The 23,891-nt window shown below is 41.1% G+C and overlaps 1 protein-coding gene across 2 annotated transcripts in view; it reads left to right on the plus strand.

The window, feature by feature from the left end:
- The first annotated feature begins 22,236 nt into the window (after positions 1 to 22,236).
- The window catches only part of ec (ubiquitin specific peptidase echinus), a 363,911-nt gene continuing 362,256 nt past the window's right edge, over positions 22,237 to 23,891 (plus strand). The window contains exon 1 of one of the 2 annotated variants that reach the window (XM_071658538.1): positions 22,237 to 22,437. The gene's annotated coding sequence lies outside the window, so the exon portion shown is untranslated. The remainder of the gene's footprint in view (positions 22,438 to 23,891) is intronic. The other variant, XM_071658536.1, reaches the window with a different exon arrangement.

Below are 23,891 nucleotides of genomic sequence, written 5' to 3' on the forward strand. Positions count from 1 at the left end.
TATGTTTGAAGGAATAGTGGTTCCAACAATGTTGTATGGTTGCGAGGCGTGGGCTATGGATAGAGTTGTGCGCAGGAGGATGGATGTGCTGGAAATGAGATGTCTGAGGACAATGTGTGGTGTGAGGTGGTTTGATCGAGTAAGTAACGTAAGGGTAAGAGAGATGTGTGGAAATAAAAAGAGCGTGGTTGAGAGAGCAGAAGAGGGTGTTTTGAAATGGTTTGGGCACATGGAGAGAATGAGTGAGGAAAGGTTGAGGAAGAGGATATATGTGTCGGAGGTGGAGGGAACGAGGAGAAGAGGGAGACCAAATTGGAGGTGGAAAGATGTAGTGAAAAAGATTTTGTGTGATCGGGGCCTGAACTTGCAGGAGGGTGAAAGGAGGGCAAGGAATAGAGTGAATTGGAGCAATGTGGTATACCGGGGTTGACGTGCTGTCAGTGGATTGAATCAAGACATGTGAAGCGTCTGGGGTAAACCATGGAAAGCTGTGTAGGTATGTATATTTGCGTGTGTGGACGTATGTATATACATGTGTATGGGGGGGGGTTGGGCCATTTCTTTCGTCTGTTTCCTTGCGCTACCTCGCGAACGCGGGAGACAGCGACAAAGTATAAAAGAAAAAAAAAAATATATATATATATATATATATATATCTTTTCTTTTCTTTCGTACTATTCGCCATTTCCCGCATTAGCGAGGTAGCGTTAAGAACAGAGGACTGGGCCTTTGAGGGAACATCCTCATCTGGCCCCCTTCTCTGTTCCTTCTTTTGGAAAATCAAAAAAAAAAAACAGAGGATTTCCAGCCCCCCGCTCCTTCCCTTTTAGTCGCCTTCTACGACACGCAGGGAATACATGGGAAGTATTCTTTCTCCCCTATCCCCAGGGAATTATATATATATATATATATATATATATATATTTTATATATTTGTTATACTTTGTCGTTGTTTCCCGTGTTAGCGAGGTAGCGCAAGGAAACAGTTGAAAGAATGGCCCAACCCACCCACATACACATTTATATACATACACGAACATATACATACCTATATATTTCATGTATACATATATATACACATACACAGACATATACATATATACACATGTACATAATTCATACTTGCTGCCTTTATTCATTCCCGTTGCCACCCCGCCACACATGAAATGACACTTCCCTCCCCCGCACACACCCGAAGGAGCGCTAGGAAAAGACAAAAAAGGCTACATTCGTTCACACTCAGTCTCTAGCTGTCGTGTATAATATATATACTTGCAAGTATGAATATGTACATGTTTGTAAATAGATATGTCTGTGTATGTGTATGTGCATATATGGGTGTTTATGTATATATATGTGAATATATGAGTAGATGGGGAATTCTCCATCTGTTTCCTGACGCTAGCTTGCTGTCACAGGAAACAGCGATTATGTATAATAAAAAGAAATATATTTATTTTTGTCATACATATTCTCCATTTCCTGCATTAGCGAGGTACCGTTAAGAACAGAGGACTGAGCCTAAGAGGGAATATCCTCACTTGGCCCCTTTCTCTGTTACTTTTTTTGGTGTAGAAGGAAGGCTATTACAAGTAGTGAGTTTTTATGAAGAGATGAAGGCATATGTGCTAGTAGGTAGAGAGGAAATTGAGTGGTTCCAGTTGAAAGGTTGAAAGTGGGTCTGTGTCAGGTGTGTGTATTTTACAATTGGTATGTATAAACTTTTTTCCTACATATTTGCCATTTCCTGCATTGCAAGCTAGCATCAAGAAGAGACGACTGAGCTTTAGAGGAAAAAATCCTTACTAGGTCCCCTTCTCTGTTCTTTTGGAAAATTATAACATGAGGGAAAGATTTCCAGATCCCTGCTCCCACCCCTTTTAGATGCCTTCAAAGACTCACAGGGAATATGTGTGTGTGTGTGTGTGTGTGTGTGTGTGTTACTGGACTCTGCCTGTTCAAGGTTACACCATCGTATCATTGGTAGTACAGTCTCTTCAAATAATTTCTCACTCAAAAGAAGTCTGCATTTTCCTGCTGCTGGAAGTAGCACAGACTTGGGCTGCATGAGCCTTTAGTAAAGGAACACCAAGACTTTTTCCTAGAAATTGGTCTTTGGGTAATTATGAATATATATATATATATATATATATATATATATATATATATATATATATATATATATATATATATATATATATATCTTTCAAACTATTTGCCATTTCCCGCATTAGCAAGGTAGCGTTAAGAACAGAGGACTGGGCCTCTGATGGAATATCCTCACCTGGCCCCCTTCTCTGTTCCTTCTTTTGGAAAATTAAAAAAAACAAAAAAAAACAAGAGGGGAGGATTTCCAGCCCCCCCGCTCCCTCCCCTTTTAGTCGCCTTCTACGACACGCAGGGAATACGTGGGAAGTATTCTTTCTCCCCTATCCCCAGGGATAAATATATATTTTTTTTTTCTTTCTTTCAAACTATTCGCCATTTCCCGCATTAGCGAGGTAGCGTTAAGAACAGAGGACTGGGCCTTTGAGGGAATACCCTCACCTGGCGCAATTCTCTGTTCCCTCTTTTGGAAAATTAAAAAAAAAACGAGAGGGGAGGATTTCCAGCCCCCCGCTCCCTCCCCTTTTAGTCGCCTTCTACGACACGCAGGGAATACGTGGGAAGTATTCTTTCTCCCCTATCCCCAGGTATATATATATATATATATATATATATATATATATATATATATATATATATATATATATTTTTTCTTTTTCTTTCGTACTATTCGCCATTTCCCGCATTAGCGAGGTAGCGTTATCAACAGAGGACTGGGCCTTAGAGGGAATATCCTCACCTGGCCCCCCTCTCTGTTCCTTCCTTTGGAAAAAAAAAAAAAAAAAAATATATATATATATATATGAATGGAGAAAAACTGGAGGAAGTAAAGTGTTTTAGATATCTAGGAGTGGATCTGGCAGTGGATGGAACCATGGAAGCAGAAGTGAATCATAGGGTGGGGGAGGGGGCGAAAATATTGGGAGCCTTGAAGAATGTGTGGAAGTCGAGAACATTATCTTGGAAAGCAAAAATGGGTATGTTTGAAGGAACATGTTGTATGGTTGTATGGTTGCGAGGCGTGGGCTATGGATAGAGTTGTGTGCAGGAGGGTGGATGTGCTGGAAATGAGATGTTTGAGGACAATGTGTAGAGTGAGGTGGTTTGATCGAGTAAGTAATGTAAGGGTAAGTGAGATGTGTGGAAATAAAAAGAGCGTGGTTGAGAGAGCAGAAGAGGGTGTTTTGAAATGGTTTGGGCACAAGGAGAGAATGAGTGAGGAAAGATTGACCAAGAGGATATATGTGTCGGAGGTGGAGGGAACGAGGAGAAGTGGGAGACTAAATTGGAGGTGGAAAGATGGAGTGAAAAAGATTTTGTGTGATCGGGGCCTGAGCATGCAGGAGGGTGAAAGGAGGGCAAGGAATAGAGTAAATTGGATCGATGTGGTATACCGGGGTTGACGTGCTGTCAGTGGATTGAATCAAGGCATGTGAAGCGTCTGGGGTAAACCATGGAAAGCTGTGTAGGTATGTATATTTGCGTGTGTGGACGTATGTATATACATGTGTATGGGGGGGGGTTGGGCCATTTCTTTCGTCTGTTTCCTTGCGCTACCTCGCAAACGCGGGAGACAGCGACAAAGTATAATAATAGAATAATAATAATATATATATATATATATAAACTTATGAAATATAATGGGTATTAGTCCCATGCCATTCATACTTAGTACTGGTCATCAACACTTTGTCTGCATTTTACTGCACTTTTTTTTTTTTCATTTATTCTGGCTCTATTAGTACTATACTCCAGATTTTTTCTTTTTTATTTCTCTATTGATTACAAATTTGGTTCTTGTACGCATTTATGTAAATATGGTTATATAACTCATATTTGTTCTTAATATGCATAATTTCTTTTACAATACTAAATTTACACCATTTGTCTGATCATTGAAGTGTACAATAACTTCATTTTTCATACTGGTATGCAGTGGAGTATTGCCATATTGGGAATTGATGATTTGAAGTTAGGATGTCCTTTTCATTTATTTATGTGTTGTAAAGGGTAAGGTATGCAATGATCCAGCAGTTTTGATTTTATGATTTAAATCTAAAAAGATTTTTTTCCCAATTCAGAGGAAAGGATTCAGGTGATAAATTAACTTTTGGCTGTCATTTTCATTCTTATATATTTATTCATATGTTCACTAATTTTATTTCTCTTTAACAGGTCTGTTATGTCAAGTGTTGATTTAACCATGAAATACGATGGCCTTTTATGGCTTTTGTTATTTGTTATTTAATACAAGTGGATTTTATATTTATTTAAGTTATCCTCATTCATAAATCAGAATGTTTGAAAGGTCTGCTGTAATTTTGCGAAGCCTAGTATATGTTGTTACATATTTAAGATGTATGTTACCAGTTTAGAGCTACTTAACAAATGTGTAGCTTTATTTATGATAACCTTGTAAGCTTTAAATTTAATGTATGCTTGTCAGGAATAGTGTGAAAGTTTAACGTAACCCTGTAGAAATGTAGAACGGCAAAATACACAACAAAAATATTGGTGCCTATTGTTTTACTAGAACCACATGGTTAAAATTTTGGATGCATCAAGAAGTGGTTCGAAATGCATATTGTAGTATATTATAATGCATGAAGACTTTACTGATTGATTTCCTGATTTTGGTCAGAAATTTTATTTTAGACACCAAAATCAATTTTACAGTTGAATATGTTAAGACATATGTTTAAGACATATTCTCCCCTATCCCTGATACTTCCCACGCATTCCTCACGTGTTGTAGAAGGCGACTAAAGGGGACGGGAGCGGGGGCTGGAAACCCTCCCCTCCTTGTATTTTAACTTTCTAAAATTGGAAACAGGAGTCACACGGGGAGTGCTCATCCTCTTCGAAGTCTCAGACTGGGGTGTCTAAATGTGTGTGGATGTAACCAAGATGAGAAAAAAGGAGAGATAGGTAGTATGTTTGAGGAAAGGAACCTGGATGTTTTGGCTCTGAGTGAAATGAAGCTCAAGGGTAAAGGGGAAGAGTGGTTTGGGAATGTCTTAGGAGTAAAGTCAGGGGTTAGTAAGAGGACAAGAGCAAGGGAAAGAGTAGCACTACTCCTGAAACAGGAGTGGTGGGAGTATGTAACAGAGTGTAAGAAAATAAACTCTAGATTGATATGGGTAAAACTGAAAGTTGATGGAGAGAGATGGGTGATTATTGGTGCATATGCACCTGGGCATGAGAAGAAAGATCATGAGAGGCAAGTGTTTTGGGAGCTGCTGAGTGAGTGTGTTAGTAGTTTTGATGCACGAGACCGGGTTATAGTGATAGGTGATTTGAATGCAAAGGTGAGTAATGTGGCAGTTGAGGGAATAATTGGTGTACATGGGGTGTTCAGTGTTGTAAATAGAAATGGTGAAGACCTTGGAGATTTATGTGCTGAAAAAGGACTGGTGATTGGGAATACCTGGTTTAAAAAGCGAGATATACATAAGTATACGTATGTAAGTATGAGAGATGGCCAGAGAGCGTTATTAGATTACGTGTTAATTGATAGGTGCGGGAAAGAGAGGCTTGTGGATGTTAATGTGCTGAGAGGTGCAACTGGAGGGATGTTGGATCATTATCTTGTGGAGGCGAAGGTGAAGATTTGTAGAGGTTTTCAGAAAAGAAGAGAGAACGTTGAGGTGAAAAGAGTGGTGAGAGTAAGTGAGCTTGGGAAGGAGCCTTGTGTGAGGAAGTACCAGGAGAGACTGAGTACGGAATGGAAAAAGGTGAGAACAAAGGACGTAAGGGGAGTGGCGGAGGAATGGGTTGTATTTAGGGAAGCAGTGATGGCTTGCGCAAAAGATGCTTGTGGCATGAGAAGCGTGGAAGGTGGGTTGATTAGAAAGGGTAGTGAGTGGTGGGATGAAGAAGTAAGATTATTAGTGAAAGAGAAGAGAGAGGCATTTGGGTGATTTTTGAAGGGAAAAAATGCAAATGAGTGGGAGTTGTATAAAGGAAAGAGGCAGGAGGTCAAGAGAAAGGTGCAAGAGGTGAAAAAGAGGGCAAATGAAAGTTGGGGGTGAGAGAGTATCATTAATTTTAGGGAGAATAAAAAGATGTTTTGGAAGGAGGTAAATAAAGTGCATAAGACAAGGGAACAAATGGGAAGTTCAGTGAAGGGGGCTAATGGGGAGGTGATAACAAGTAGTGGTGATGTGAGAAGGAGATGGAGTAAGTATTTTGAAGGTTTATTGAATGTGTTTGATGATAGAGTGGCAGATATAGGGTGTTTTGGTCGAGATAGTGTGCAAAGTGAGAGGGTTAGGGAGAATGATTTGGTAAACAGAGAAGAGGTAGTAAAAGCTTTGCGGAAGACGAAAGCCAGCAAGGCAGCAGGTTTGGATGGTATTGCAGTGGAATTTATTAAAAAAGGGGGTGACTGTATTGTTGACTGGTTGGTAAGGTTATTTAATGTATGTATGAATCATGGTAAGGTGCCTGAGGATTGGCGGAATGCTTGCATAGTGCCATTGTACAAAGGCAAAGGGGATAAGAGTGAGTGCTCAAATTACAGATGTATAAGTTTGTTGAGTATTCCAGGTAAATTATATGGGAGGGTATTGATTGAGAGGGTGAAGGCATGTACAGAGCATCAGATTGGGGAAGAGCAGTGTGGTTTCAGAAGTGGTAGAGGATGTGTGGATCAGGTGTTTGCTTTGAAGAATGTTGTCTGAGAAATACTTAGCAAATGGATTTGTATGTAGCATTTATGGATCTGGAGAAGGCATATGATAGAGTTGATAGATGCTCTGTGGAAGGTATTAAGAATATATGGTGTGGGAGGCAAATTGTTAGAAGCAGTGAAAAGTGTTTATCGAGGATGTAAGGCATGTGCAGAGGTGTGTGATGTCTCCCTGATTGTTTAATTTGTTTACGGATGGGGTTGTTAGGGAGGTGAATGCAAGACTTTTGGAGAGAGGGACAAGTATACAGTCCGTTGTGGATGAGAGAGCTTGGGAAGTGAGTCAGTTGTTGTTCGCTGATGATACAGCGCTGGTGGCTGACTCATGTGAGAAACTGCAGAAGCTGGTGACTGAGTTTGGTAAAGTGTGTGAAAGAAGAAAGCTGAGAATAAATGTGAATAAGAGCAAGGTTATTAGGTACAGTATGGTTGAGGGACAAGTCAATTGGGAAGTAAGTTTGAATGGAGAAAAACTGGAGGAAGTGAAGTGTTTTAGATATATGGGAGTGGATTTGGCAGCGGATGGATCCATGGAAGCGGAAGTGAATCATAAGGTGGGGGAGGCGGCAAAAGTTCTGGGAGCATTGAAGAATGTGTGGAAGTCGAAAACTTTATCTCAGAAAGCAAAAATGGGTATGTCTGAAGGAATAGTGGTTCCAACATTGTTATATGGTTGCGAGGCGTGGGCTATGGATAGAATTGTGCGGAGGAGGGTGGATGTGCTGGAAATGAGATGTTTGAGGACAGTGTGTGGTGTGAGGTGGTTTGATTGAGTAAGTAACGTAAGGGTAAGAGAGATGTGAGGAAATAAAAAGAGTGTGGTTGAGAGAGCAGAAGAGGGTGTTTTGAAATGGTTTGGGCACATGGAGAGAATGAGTGAGGAAAGATTGACCAAGAGGATATATGTGTCGGAGGTGGAGGGAACGAGGAGAAGTGGGAGACCAAATTGGAGGTGGAAAGATGGAGTGAAAAAGATTTTGTGTTATCGGGGCCTGAACATGCAGGAGGGTGAAAGGAGGGCAAGGAATAGAGTGAATTGGATCGATGTGGTATACCGGGGTTGACGTGCTGTCAGTGGATTGAATCAAGGCATGTGAAGCGTCTGGGGTAAACCATGGAAAGCTGTGTAGGTATGTATATTTGCGTGTGTGGACGTATGTATATACATGTGTATGGGGGTGGGTTGGGCCATTTCTTTCGTCTGTTTCCTTGCGCTACCTTGCAAACGCGGGAGACAGCGACAAAGCAAAAAAAAAATATATATATATATATATATATATATATATATATATATATATATATATATATATATATATATCTATATATATATGTATATATATATATTTCTTTTCTTTCATACTATTCGCCATTTCCCGCATTAGCGAGGTAGCGTTAAGAACAGAGGACTGGGCCTTTTAGGGAATATCCTCACCAGGCCCCCTTCTCTGTTCCTTCTTTTGGAAAATAAAAAAGAAAAAAAAATTGAGAGGGGAGGATTTCCAGCCCCCCGCTCCCTTCCCTTTTAGTCGCCTTCTACGACACGCAGGGAATACGTGGGAAGTATTCTTTCTCCCCTATCCCCAGGGATATATATATATATATATTTATTTATTTATTTATTTATTTATTTATTCATTTATTTATTTATATCATTTTATCCTTGGGGATAGGGGAGAATGAATACTTCCCACGTATTCCCTGCATGTTGTAGAATGAGACTAAAAGTGGAGGGAGCGAGGGGCTGGAAATCCTCCCCCCCCCTTTTTTTTTTTCTTTAATTTTCCAAAGGAAGGAACAGAGAAGGGGGCCAGGTGAGGATATTCCCTCAAATGGTGAATGGTATGAAAGAAAGAAAGATTTTATACTATTAATTATGCTTTGTCGCTGTCTCCCGCCTTAGCGAGGTAGCGTAAGGAAGCAGACAAAAGAATGGCCCAACCCACCCACATACACATATACATACACGTCCAGACACGCACATATTCATACCTATACATTTCAATATATACATATGTATGCATACACAGACATATACATATATACACATGTACATAACTCATACTTGCTGCCTGTATTCATTCCCGTCACCACCCCGCCACGCATGAAATGACTACCCCCTCCCCCCGCATGTGCGCGAGGTAGCACTAGAAAAGACAACTAAGGCCACATTCGTTCCCTATCAGTCTCTCGCTGTCATGTATAATGCACCGAAACCGCAGCTCCCTTTGCACATTCAGGCCCCACAAAACTTTCCATTGTTTACCCCAGACACTTCACATGCCCTAGTTCAATCCATTGAGAGCACATCGACCCTGGTATACCACATCGTTCCAATTCACTTTATTAATTGCACGCCTTTCACCCTCCTGCATGTTCAGGCTCCGATCACTCAAAATCTTTTTCACTCCATCCTTCAACCTCCACTTTGGTCCCCTACGTCTCCTTGTTCCCTCCACCACTGACACATATATCCTCTTGGTCAAACTTTCCTCACTCATTCTCTCCATGTGACCAAACCATTTCAGTACACCCTCCTGCTCTCTCAACCATACTCTTTTTATTATCACACATCTCTCTTACCCTATCATTACTTAATCAAACCACCTTTTACCACATATTGTCCTTAAATATCTCATTTCCAACACATCCACCCTCCTCCGCACAACCCTATCTATAGCCCATGCCTCGCAACCGTATAACATTGTTGGAACCACTATTCCTTCAAACATACCTATTTTTGCTTTCCAAAATAATGTTCTTGCTTTCCACACATTTTTCAATGCTCCCAGAACTTTCGCCCCCTCCCCCACCTTGTGACTCACTTCTGCTTCCATGGTTCCATCCGCTGCCAAATCCACTCCCAGATATCTAAAATATTTCACTTCCAGTTTTTCTCCATTCAAACTTACCTCCCAACTGACTTGTCCCACAACCCTATTAAACCTAATAACCTTGCTCTTATTCACATTTACTCTCAGCTTTCTTCTTTTACACACTTTAGCAAACTCAGTCACCAGCTTCTGCAGTTTATCACCCAAATCAGCCACCAGTGCTGTATCATTCATGAACAACAACTGACTCACTTCCCAAGCTCTCTCATCCACAACAGACTGCATACTTGCTCCTCTCTCCAAAACTCTTGCATTTACCTCCCTAATGTCCCCATCCATAAACAAATTAAACAACCATGGAGACATCATGCACCCCTGCCGCAAACTGACATTCATTGAGAACCAATCACTTTCCTCTCTTCCTACTCGTACACATAATCTTACATCCTCGATAAAAACTTTTCACTGCTTCCAGCTACTTGCCTCCCACACAATATACTCTTAATACCTTCCACAGAGCATCTCTATCAACTCTTTATGATATGCCTTCTCCAGATCCATAAATGCAACATGCAGATCCATTTGTTTTTCTAAGTATTTCTCACATACATTCTTCAAAGTAAACACCTGATCCACACATCCTCTACCACTTCTGAAACCACACTGCTCTTCCCCAATCTGATATTCTGTACATGCCTTCACCCTCTCTGTCAATACTCTCCCATATAATTTCCCAGGAATACTCATCAAACTTATACCTCTAATTTGAGCACTCACATTTGTCCCCTTTGTCTTTGTACAATGGCACCATGTATGCATTCCGCCAATCCTCAGGCACTTCACCATGAGCCATACATTCATTGAATACCCTCATCAACCAGTCAACAACACAGTCACCCCACTTTTTTGATAAATTCCACTGCAATACCATCCAAACCCGCTGCCTTGCCCACTTTCATCTTCCGCAAAGCTTTCACTACCTCTTCTCTGTTTACCAAATCAATCTCCCTGACCCTCTCACTTTGCACACCACCTCGACCAAAGCACCCTATATCTGCCACCCTATCATCTAACACATTCAACAAACCTTTAAAATACTCACTCCACCTCCTTCTCACATCACAACTACTTGTTCTTAACTACCCATTTGATGTTCCCATTTGTTCTCTTGTCTTATGCACTTTATTTACCTCCTTCCAAACATCTTTTTTATTCTCCCTAAAATTCAATGACACTCTCACCCCAACTCTCATTTGCCCTCTTTTTCACTTCTTGCACCTTTCTCTTCACCTCCTGCCTCTTTCCTTTATACATCTCCCAGTTATTTGCACTACTTTCCATGCAAAAATCGTCCAAACGCCTCTCTCTTCTCTTTCAGTAACAATCTTACTTCTTCATCCCATCACGTACTACCCTTTCTAATCTGCCCACCTCCTTTCTTTCTCATATTTCAAGCATCTTTTGCGCAAGCCATCACTGCTTCCTTAAATACATCCCATTCCTTCCCAACTCCCCTAACATCATTTGCTCTCACCTTTTAGCATTCTGCACTCAATCTCTCCTGGTACTTCCTCACACAAGTCTCCTTTCCAAGCTCACTTACTCTCACCACTCTCTTCACCCCAACATTCTTCTTTTCTGAAAACCTCTACATATCTTCACCTTCTCAAGATGATGATCAGACATCCCTCCAGTTGCACCTCTCAGCACGTTAACACCCAAAAGTCTCTCTTTATTAAAAAAGGGGGTGACTGTTGTTCACTGGTTGGTAAGGATATTCACTGTATGTATGGTTCATGGTGAAGTGCCTGAGGATTGGCGGAATGCATGCATAGTGCCACTGTACAAAGGCAAAGAAGATAAAGGTGAGTGTTCAAATTACAGAGGTATAAGTTTGTTGAGTATTCCTGGGAAATTATATGGGAGAGTACTGATTAAGAGGGTAAAGGCATGTACAGAGCATTAGATTGGGGAAGAGCAGTGTGGTTTCAGAAGTGGTAGAGGGTGTGTGGATCAGGTGTGTGCTTTGAAGAATGCATGTGAGAAATACTTAGAAAAACAGATGGATTTGTATATAACATTTATAGATCTAGAGAAGGCATATGATAGGGTAGATAGAGATGCTTTGTGGAAGGTTTTTAGAATATATGGTATGGGATGTAAGTAGCTAGAAGCAGTGAAAAGTTTTTACCAAGGCTGTAAGGCATGTGTACGAGTAGGAAGAGAAGAAAGTGAATGGTTCCCAGTAAATGTCGGTTTGCAGCAGGGATGCGTGAAGCCTCCATGGTTGTTTAATTTGTTTATGGACAGGGCGGTTAGGGAGATGAATGCAAGAGTTTTGGAGAGAGGGACGAGTAAGCAGTCTGTTGTGGATGAGAGGACTTGGGAAGTGGGTCAGTTGTTGTTCATGAATGATGGTGCTGGTGGCTGATTCGGGAGAAAAACTGCAGAAGTTGACTATGGTAAAGTGTGTGAAAGAAGAAAGTTGAGAGTAAATGAGAATAAGAGCAAGGTTATTAGGTTTAGTAGGGTTGAGGGACGAGTTAACTGGGAGGTAAGTTTGAATGGAGAAAGACTGGAGGAATTGAAGTATTTTAGATATCTGGGAGTGGACTTAGCAGCGGATGGAACCATGGAAGCGGAAGTGAGTCACATGGTGGGGCAGGAGACGAAGGTTCTGAGAGCGTTGAAGAATAGGTGGAAGGCGAGAACGTTATCTGAGAGCAAAAATGGGTATGTTTGAAGGAATGGTGGTTCCAACAATGCTATATGGTTGCGAGGCATGGGCGATAGGGTTGTGCAGAGGAGGGTGCATGTGTTGGAAATGAGATGTTTGAGGACGATATGTGGTGTGAGGTGGTTTGATTACTTACTTGGTCAAACCACCTCAACCCCTATTGTCCTCGCACATTTCATTTCCAACACATCCACCCTCCTCCACACAACCCTCTCTATAGCCCACGTCTTGCAACCATGTGATGTCTGAACTACTACATCTTCAAACATACCCATATTTGCTCCCCAAGATAATGCTCTCTTCTTCCACACATTCTTCATTGCTTCCAGAACCTTCGCCCCCTATGACTCACTTCTGCAACCATGGTTTCATTCACTGCCAGGTCTGCTCCCAAATATCTAAACACTTCACTTCCTCCAATTTTTCTCCATCATACACATCCCAACTAGCTTGTCCCTTAACCCCGCTAAACCTAATAACTTTGCTTTTATTCATATTTACTCTCAACTCTCACCTTTCACACACTCTTCCAAACTCAGTCACCAGCTTCTGCAGTTTCTCACTCGAATTAGCCACCAATGTTGTATCATCGGCGAACAACAACTTACTACCCAGGCCCTCTCAACCCCAGAACTCTTGTATTTACCTTCGTAACCATCCTATCCATAAACAAATCAAAAAACCATAGTGACATCACACAACTCTGCCGCAGACCAACTTTCACTGGGAATCAGTCACTGTCCCCTCTTCCTACGCGTACACATGCCTTACACTCTTGATAAAAACTTTTCACTGCTTCTAGCAACTTACCTTCCACACCATATATTCTTAAGACCATCCACAAAGCATATCTATCAACCCTATCATATGGCTTCTCCAGATCCATAAATGCTACAAAAGAAATCCATCTTTTTCTCATTATTTCTCGCATATATTCTTCAAAGCAAACACCTGATCTACACATCCTCAACCACTTCTGAAACCACACTGCTCCTCCCCAATCTAATGCTCTGCACATGCCTTCACCTCTCTCAATCATTACCCTCCCATACATTTTTTCCGGGTGTACTTAACGAACTTATGCCTCTGTAGTTTGAACAATCACCTTTATCCCCTTTGCCTTTGTACAATGGCAATATGCATGTATTCCGCCAATCCTCAGGCATTTCACCATGATCCATACATACACTGAATATCCTTACCAACCAATCAACAACGTAGTCACCTCATTTCTTCATAAATTCAACTGCAATACCATCCAATCCCGCCGCCTTACCGGATTTCATCTTCCAGTTTCACCCCCTATTCTCTTTTCACCAAACAACTCTCCCTGGGTCTCTCACTTCCCACACCATCCCGACCTAAGTACCCTGCATCTGCCACGCTATCATCAAACACATTTAGCAATCTTTCAAAATACTCATTCCATCACCTCTACATCACTGCTTGTTATCACTTCCCCCCTTGCTCCCTTCACAGATGTCCCCATTTGTTCCGTCTTTAGTTAACCCCCTTCCAAAACATCTTTTTATTCTCCCTAAATTGTAATGATACTTTTTCATCCCAACTCTCATTGCCCTCTTTTTCAACCCCTGCACGTTCCTCTTAACGCTTTTTCTTATCTCCCAATTATTTGCACTCTTTCCTTGTAAGTACCGCCCTAATGCCTCTCTTTTCTTTTTCACTAGCAACTTTATTTCTTTATCGCACCACTACCCTTTTTTATCTCCTCACCTCCCTTCTTTCGCATGTCACATGCATCTCTTGCACATGCCATCATTACTTCCATGAATACATCCCATTCCTCTCCCACTCCCCTCACTTCATTTGCGCTCACCTTTTGCCATTCTACACGTAATCTCTCATGGTATTTCTTCATACAAGTCTCTTGTCCAAGCTCACTTACTCTTACTACTCTCTTCTCTCCGGGATTGTCTCCTCTTTTTCGAAAATCTCTACAAATCTTCACCTTCTCCTCCACAAGATAGTGATAAGACATCCCACCAACTGCCCCTTTCAGTACATTTACACCTAAAAGTCTCTCTTTTACACTCTTATCAATTAATACGTAATTTGATAATTCCCGTTGACCATCTCTCACACTCACATACGTATACTTGTGTATATCTCTCTTTTTAAACCAAGTATTTCCAATCACCAGTCTTTTTTAACATACAACTCCACAAGCTCTTCACCATTTCTATTCATAACACTGGACATCCCATGCACATCAATTATACCCTCAACTGCCACATTACTTACTTTTGCATTTAAATCACCCATCACTAATACCCGGTGTCGTGCATCAAAACTGCTGACACACTCGACTGCTCCCAAAACACTTGCCTCCCAAGATCTTTCTTCTCATGACCAGGTGCATAACTAATAGTCACCCATCTTTCGTCATCCACTTTCAGTTTTACCCACATCTTACCCTATTACACTCCAACAGCTCTTGTGTCAATAGTAGTGCTACTCCTTCCTTAGGTCTTGTGGCAATAAGAGTATGGTTGAGAATGCTGAAATGGTTTCGGCAGATGGAGGGAATGAGTGAGGAGAGGTATACAAAGCGGATATATGTATCGGAAGTGGAGGGGACAAGGAGAAGGGGGACGACATCGGATTGATGGATGGAGTGACTAATATTTTAAGTGTTTAAGGTCTGAACTTGCTGGAGGGTGAAAGGCGTGCACGGGATAGAGTGAATTGTAGCGATGTGGTGATGAAGGAGCGAAGCGAATTAGAGCATATGAAGCAGCCAGGGGAAGCCACGGAAAGGTCTATTTGATATGAAGGTGGACGGGGCTGTCGGTGTCGATATATTACACATAGAAAGCAAGATAAGGGATGTGAATGAATGAGGCCTTTTCTTCATCTATTTTTAACGCTGACTGTTATATTTCTCTCTTGTGTCTCCCCTGATGATGTGATTATTACACGAAAGTGCACTTGGGAACTTATCGTGTTTCATTTTCCCCGTGGACTCATAGGAATATATATATAGGGGATTAAGAATACTTCCCACGTATTCCCTGCGTTTCGTAGAAGGCGACTAAAAGGGAAGGGAGCGGGGGGCTGGAAATCCTCCCCTCTCTTTTTTTTTTCTTTTCTTTCCAAAAGAAGGAACAGAGGGGGCCAGGTGAGGATATTCCAAAAAAGGCCCAGTCCTCTGTTCTTAACGCTACCTCGCTAATGCGGGAAATGGCGAATAGTTTAAAAGAATATATATATATATATATATATATATATATATATATATATATATATATATATATATATATATATATATTGCTTTGTCGCTGTCTCCCGCGTTTGCGAGGTAGCGCAAGGAAACAGACGAAAGAAATGGCCCAACCCACCCCCATACACATGTATATACATACGTCCACACACGCAAATATACATACCTACACAGCTTTCCATGGTTTACCCCAGACGCTTCACATGCCTTGATTCAATCCACTGACAGCACGTCAACCCCGGTATACCACATCGCTCCAATTCACTCTATTCCTTGCCCTCCTTTCACCCTCCTGCATGTTCAGGCCCCGATCACACAAAATCTTTTTCACTCCATCTTTCCACCTCCAATTTGGTCTCCCTCTTCTCGTTCCCTCCACCTCCGACACATATATCCTCTTGGTCAATCTTTCCTCACTTATTCTCTCCATGTGCCCAAACCATTTCAAAACACCCTCTTCTGCTCTCTCAACCACGCTCTTTTTATTTCCACACATCTCTCTTACCCTTACGTTACTTACTCGATCAAACCACCTCACACCACACATTGTCCTCAAACATCTCATTTCCAGCACAACCATCCTCCTGCGCACAACTCTATCCATAGCCCACGCCTCGCAACCATACAACATTGTTGGAACCACTATTCCTTCAAACATACCCATTTTTGCTTTCCGAGATAATGTTCTCGACTTCCACACATTCTTTAAGGCTCCCAGAATTTTCGCCCCCTCAACCACCCTATGATCCACTTCCGCTTCCATGGTTCCATCCGCTGCCAGATCCACTCCCAGATATCTAAAACACTTCACTTCCTCCAGTTTTTCTCCATTCAAACTCACCTCCCAATTGACTTGACCCTCAACCCTACTGTACCTAATAACCTTGCTCTTATTCACATTTACTCTTAACTTTCTTCTTTCACACACTTTACCAAACTCAGTCACCAGCTTCTGCAGTTTCTCACATGAATCAGCCACCAGCGCTGTATCATCAGCGAACAACAACTGACTCACTTCCCAAGCTCTCTCATCCCCAACAGACTTCATACTTGCCCCTCTTTCCAAAACTCTTGCATTCACCTCCCCAACAACCCCATCCATAAACAAATTAAACAACCATGGAGACATCACACACCCCTGCCGCAAACCTGCATTCACTGAGAACCAATCACTTTCCTCTCTTCCTACACGTACACATGCCTTACATCCTCGATAAAAACTTTTCACTGCTTCTAACAACTTGCCTCCCACACCATATATTCTTAATACCTTCCACAGAGCATCTCTATCAACTCTATCATATGCCTTCTCCAGATCCATAAATGCTACATACAAATCCATTTGCTTTTCTAAGTATTTCTCACATACATTCTTCAAAGCAAACACCTGATCCACACATCCTCTACCACTTCTGAAACCACACTGCTCTTTCCCAATATATATATATATATATATATATATATATATATATATATATATATATATATATATATATATATATATATATATATTTTTTTTTTTTTTTTTCATACTATTCGCCATTTCCCGCATTAGCGAGGTAGCGCTAAGAACAGAGGACTGGGCCTTTGAGGGAATATCCTCACCTGGCCCCCTTCTCTGTTCCTTCTTTTGGAAAAAAAAAAAAAAAAAAAACGAGAGGGGAGGATTTCCAGCCCCCCGCTCCCTTCCCTTTTAGTCGCCTTCTACGACACGCAGGGAATACGTGGGAAGTATTCTTTCTCCCCTATCCCCAGGCATAATATATATATATATATATATATATATATATATATATATATATATATATATATATATATATATATATATATATATATATATATAAAATATATATATATATATATATATATATATATATATATATATATATATATATATATATATATACATATATATATTTTTTTTTTTGCTTTGTCGCTGTCTCCCACGCTTGCGAGGCAGCGCAAGGAAACAGACGAAAGAAACGGCCCAACCCACCCCCACACACACCCACATACACACGTCCACACACGCAAATATACACACCCACACAGCCCTCCACGGCTCACCCCAGACGCCCCACACGCCCCGATTCAATCCACCGACAGCACGTCAACCCCGGCACACCACACCGCTCCAATTCACTCCACTCCCCGCCCTCCCCCCACCCCCCCGCATATATATATATATATATATATATATATATATATATATATATATATATATATATATATATATATATATATATATATAAATATGTGTGTGTGTGTGTGTGTGTGTGTGTTTGAGGACAATATGTACTGTGAGGTGGTTTGATCGAGTAAGTAATAATCATAGGGTAAGAGAGATGTGTGGTGATAAAAAGAGTGTGGTTGAGAGAGCAGAAGAGGGTGTATTGAAATAGTTTGGTCACATGGAGAGAATGAGTGAGGAAAGATTGACACAGAGGATATATGTGTCAACGGTGGAGGGAATGAAGAGAAGTGGGAGACCAAATTGGAGGTGGAAGGATGGAGTGAAAAAGATTTTGAGCGATCGGGGCTTGAACATACAGGAGGGTGAAAGGCGTGCAAGGAATAGAGTGAATTGGAACGATGTAGTATACCGTGATCGACGTGCTGTCAATGGATTGAACCAGGGCATGTGAAGCGTCTGGGGTAAACCATGGAAAGTTTTGTGGGGCCTAGATGTGGAAAGGGAGCTGTGGTTTCGGTGCATTACACATGACAGCTAGAGACTGAGTGTGAACGAATGTGGCCTTTGTTGTCGTTTCCTGGCGTTACCTCGCACGCACCCAGTGGGAGGAGGTTGCCATTTCATGTGTGGCGGGGTGGCGGTAGGAATGGATGAAGGCAGCATGTCTGAATACGTACATGTGTATATATGTATATGTCTGTGTATGTATACGTTGAAATGTGTAGGTATGAATATGTGTGTGTGTGGGCGTTTATGTATATACATGTGTATGTGAATGGGTTGGGCCATTCTTTCCTCTGTTTCCTTGCGCTACCTCGCTAACGCGGGAGACAGCGTCAAAGTATGATAATAATTATAATATATATATATATATATATATATATATATATATATATATATTGGAAAGGATCACAATTTTGCGCGTGATCTAGATATTCCTATGAGTCCACGGGGAAAATGAAACACGAAAAGTTCCCAAGTGCACTGTCGTGTAATAATCACATCATCAGGGGAGACACAAGAGAGAAATATAACAGTCAGTTGATATACATCGAAGAGACGAAGCTAGGACGCCATTTGGTAAACTTGTGATTGTCCAAAACATACAACGAGCGTTCATAAACTTATCATTTTACAAATTTTATCAACAATAAAGTTAACTAATTTGTATAGACCATCACTAATATTAAGATTATAATTCTTTGTGTATTTGATAATAGAAGATTCAATGATATTTCTCTTGGTAATAGAGTTAGAGTTAATAACTGAGATGGAGTTACTCCAGTCAATACAATGATCATAGTTTTTAACGTGATTAAACAAGGCATTTGATTCTTGTCCCGTTCTTATACTATATTTATGTTGCTTAAGTCTAACAGAAAGATCCTTACCAGTCTGACCAACATGAAATTTATCACAGCTTCCACAAGGTACTTTTTAGATGCATCCAAGAGAATTTTCTGGTGAATTCCTGAGTAAGATATTCTTTATAGTATTATTGTTGCTAAAGGCAACATTTACATTAAAGGTTTTAAGCAACATGGGAAGCAAAGTGAAATCATCATCAAAAGGGAGAACTAAAAGATTCTTGGTGTCAATGGAAGCTTTGGGGTCAACTCTATAAAATGATTTCTTTGCTAACTTAAGGGATTTATCAATGAAAGATTTAGGGTACTTTAACTTAGATCCATCCAATAGAATGATGTGATTATCACACGAAAGTGCACTTGGGAACTTATCGTGTTTCATTTTCCCCATGGATTTTTAGGAATATATATATATATATATATATATATATATATATATATATATATATATATATATATATATATATATATGTGTGTGTGTGTGTGTGTGTGTGTGTGTGTGTTATCCAGGTCCTTTCCAAAGGCTCCTGCAGCACAAGGTTTTGTTACTACCAGTAGCTGGAAAACCTACAATCCTTTGTAGTAGGGAGTGCTTTGTCACACTAGACTGTCTTTCCAGTGATACATACAACCCCGCCACTTACTGAGATATTAGGTGTTATAAATTTGTCTGTCATGGAAGAAGGAAGAGTGAGGGATGACTTGACCACAGCCCTAAGCCAATTTGATGATGTCTGGAGTGAACGTTCCCCCCCCACCGATAGATACAGAAACTGAGTTACCATCTGGGGTCCATAGCATGAAAGTTGTTACAGTAAGACGTGAAGAACTGCTTTCATGGTACAGGAGTGTGAGTGGACTGAACGAAGTTATGACATTGTGAACGCTACTATATTCAGATTTTTAAATTGTATGACAGAGAAAGTTCAAGAGATGGTAGTCCCCGCGAAGTGTACAACTTCCTCCCGATACAGTGTAAATAGATAATGACACGGAAACCTTTATGAATGTACTCAGGATTGGAAACCTCAGATTGACCTTGCACACTGCATTGGGCGCCAGATACTACGAATTCATTCAGAAAAATATTGACGTCACCAACGAAACATGGCTGCCTCGCCGTGAACACTACTCGTTCATTCAACATCTTCGACGTCAACAAAAGATGGCCAAATGTGTAAGCTTATCCTCATTGATTTATCACAGGAATGCCTTGCTCATGTGTGCTTTGTCATGAATACTGTACTGCATTAATGTCATATAAGTGCCTTTTTCCGCCCTCTACAACTACTACTACTACTAACTTGTAATAGAAATGTCTAGCATTTATTGATAATGATGATATTTAGTATTCATTAATGAGCCCTCCCTTTTGGGACTACTTTCTTGTATAAAGAGCCAACTGATCTTCATAGTTAAACGTAGCAACGAATAATAAGTATAATAATAAATGGTAAATTGAACGATTGGCATCACAGATGGAAAATAAAAAGAAAATACATAAAATACACGAAACTGTTTACTCAAATACAAAGATGGAAGTTTGTACAATCAACTGATTATTGATGTTCAGAATGGTGGCCAGCTGTTGCAGCGGATCTTGCAGAGGAGCTCGATGGGGTTGTGGTGCCGGACTTTAACTCGGGGACGAGGGAGCAATAGTTGTAAGAGCTGACGGTGACGGAGACGTGATGATGGTTTCAAGAGTGTCTCAGTAGAGACTTGTCCTATGATTGTTTTGACACATGAATGTCTCGTCCGAGAAGTTCTTCTTCTCAAATAAGTACCTTTTTCGCGAAGTGCCTTTCCACACACGTCCCATTTCGCGCAAGGGCCTGATCACAAGAATGCCTCGGGCCACCATTGCCTTCCACGGGTGTCGACGCGCTATACTCTCCGTTCAAAAGAAGTTCCCGTAGTAGCCGCAGGTTTTTAAACAATTAATACGTTCCATGGCTTAGGATTGTGAGGTGGCCAGAGAAAAAAGCGAAGTGTACGGGGCGCGTTAGATTTGTTGTGGCTGGGCAGGTGGGCTTGACCCCTGGCTCGGTGTTGACCAGGAAGCTGCCACATGTCGCTAGATCTTTATCCCTTGGTCGTGCCCCGCACTGACCCTAAGGCTCTCCTCTCCACACTCGCTACTTTTTGCGCGCCTCGGGAACTCACTCACCTCTCTCTACTCCTCAAAAAAAAAGTTGATAAGAAGTACTACCGCTGGCTTATGTTATCAACTTAAAACATCGACAGGTCGTTTAGTGCTTATGTGCTCCTGAGTCTATGGATTTGCCAGTAAACGTTTTAAAAGAGCGAACGTAATGTACTTCCAACTTGAAAATTATGAATGAAATTTACGATCATGAATCTGTACGCCACAAAAGCAAATCTAGAAAATTGTAATCATTAGATAAAGTTAAGTAATAGCATACTGAAAGTAAGTTATTAATAGTGATATAACGTTCGTGCTCGCAAAATTAGCGAATAAGATGTTTTTGGTGACCAGTATATGGCATCATTGTCGCGTCTCACCACCACTGACGGTTCAGCTGCGTCCGACACACACTACCTCTGACTTTAATCAGGCATTTAAATCTTAGTTTTCCGGCAAGCTATTGCTATTACATTTTTTCTCTCCGCACGGATGACAGCTGCAGAACTTATTGTAGGCCATGCATTATAAAGTATGTATTGTTTAGTTAGAAAGTAAGCGATGATCATCCACATGTTACGTTCAAACATCTTAAAAAAAGTGTCTATGGATACATGGAAGTTTCGGACACATTCCACCTGTTTACCCGGTTCCCGGTCCAGCGGCCGCCGGACCCGGGGAGCTTCGCCCAAGACTTTGCTCACTTATCACATGGTCCATTAACTTTCAGCGTAATATCCCAGTTTCGTTCGGAGACTCCCATACAAGTTATAAATAAAATATCGAATCATTAAATGGATAAATTCTTTAAAAAGTCTCATCGAAAACAGGTGAGATAAACAAGTGAATAAGATTAGACTCGTTGCTACCTACCGATGCAGTGTAGGCTCGCCGGCCAGCCGGCACACAGTATGAACTTCAGTTCAGGTAGAGCCTTCCAGGGCGTGAGGTGGTTCCTCGTTCTACTGCGCGCTGGGGAGAGAAACACGTGATCTATGGTGTCTTGTGCAGAAGTGAGATTATTGCTAGTGTGATATCCGAGAGTAAAAACCTTTGATACTGTAGTGTTGATAACATAACATTGTGAAGTTTTGAGTGGTCTCTCGCTGTTCCTCTGCACCTAAGGTAAGTAGGCCATTGTTTACATATTTAATAATGGTTCTGTATCAAGAACAGACTACCGAAGGGTTAAAATGATGAGTGATATTTATCAGTACATGATAGTAGATTTAAGTGTACGAAATATCTTGGTGGAAATAAGGAGTACGTAACAGAAATGAGGGACTTCGATCGGGACCACGCCGTACAGGGCTTGTTATGTTGTATCGGAAACTACCATTATTAGAAGCCAACTCCCTCGTGATCACAGTATTATGTCTCCGTCTTTAAGGTGATAGAATGAGAGGGTACTGCGCACGTCAACAGATTTACATCCTCGGCAGAACTTGCGTAATGTTATTCTGAACCAATTACATTCGGGTGTGGGCATTTAACCCATGTTATCCTGTACCCTCAAACGACCCCCCCCCCCACACACCCTTGCTGCATTTCCTTTATCGATCTACAGTTGAATTGTAGGCAACCACGTATGTCTTTTAGATGTTGTGCGGGCGTACGACCTTTACGTTTAATAACTGAAATGACCTTTCACGACTTGGAAGTGTGTATAGTCGTTTGAACACACTGTAATCTGACCAAGAGGTTTGGCATCCTCTTACGATCGGTGGGTATAGCGACCTCCCCATTGGCACGTGGGAGTACAAAACTTATGTAACCTGTGTAGTGGGACTTCATCGGCCAGTAGAATGGTGTAAATAAGATCTTTGAGTAAAGTGAAGGAGCCTCAACTGAGAATGTGTAGGTTAGACCGACCAGGTTATATGGGGAGTAGGGGAGAAAGTGTCGTAACTAGAACATTGTTTAATATAATTCAGCACTGTCTATTTAAACGGCTTTAGTCTTGTTAAGTACACACAGTGTCTAAGAGTCAGTAAGGGGGCAGCAAGTAGAATCAGAAGTTCTAAGCAGGTCTCTGGGGTTTGTTAGAGCGAAGGGCTTCGTGGGTAAAGAGAGCCTAGCTCTTTGTCGTGTCATGGTGGGTGTGAGTGGTGTGTGGCTGGCTAGTGTGTGTGGTTGTGGGAGCGACGGTTACAGGGCTTCGCCGCCGGGGATGCAGGAAGAGGAGGGTTACTTTGCTGGAAGAGGTGGTGGGTGGGATGGGTGAGTTAAATAACTAAACCTACGCGATGGATATCTATCTATCTATCTATCTATCTATCTATCTATCTATATATATATATATATATATATATATATATATATATATATATATATATATATATATATATATATATGAGTCTAGCTGACGCGGGAAGCAGCGGTTAAGTATTATATATATATAGGGGAGAAAGAATACTTCTCACGTATTTCCTGCGTGTCGTACGAGGCGACGAAAAGGGAAGGGAGCGGGGGGGGGGGGGGGGCTAGAAATCCTCCCCTCTCGTTTTTTTTTTTTTAATTTTCCAAAAGAAGGAACAGAAAAGGGGGCCAGGTGAGGATATTCCATCAAAGGCCCAGTC

Source organism: Panulirus ornatus, chromosome 66 (genome assembly GCF_036320965.1).
Source record: "Panulirus ornatus isolate Po-2019 chromosome 66, ASM3632096v1, whole genome shotgun sequence".
Classification (NCBI taxonomy): domain Eukaryota; kingdom Metazoa; phylum Arthropoda; class Malacostraca; order Decapoda; family Palinuridae; genus Panulirus; species Panulirus ornatus.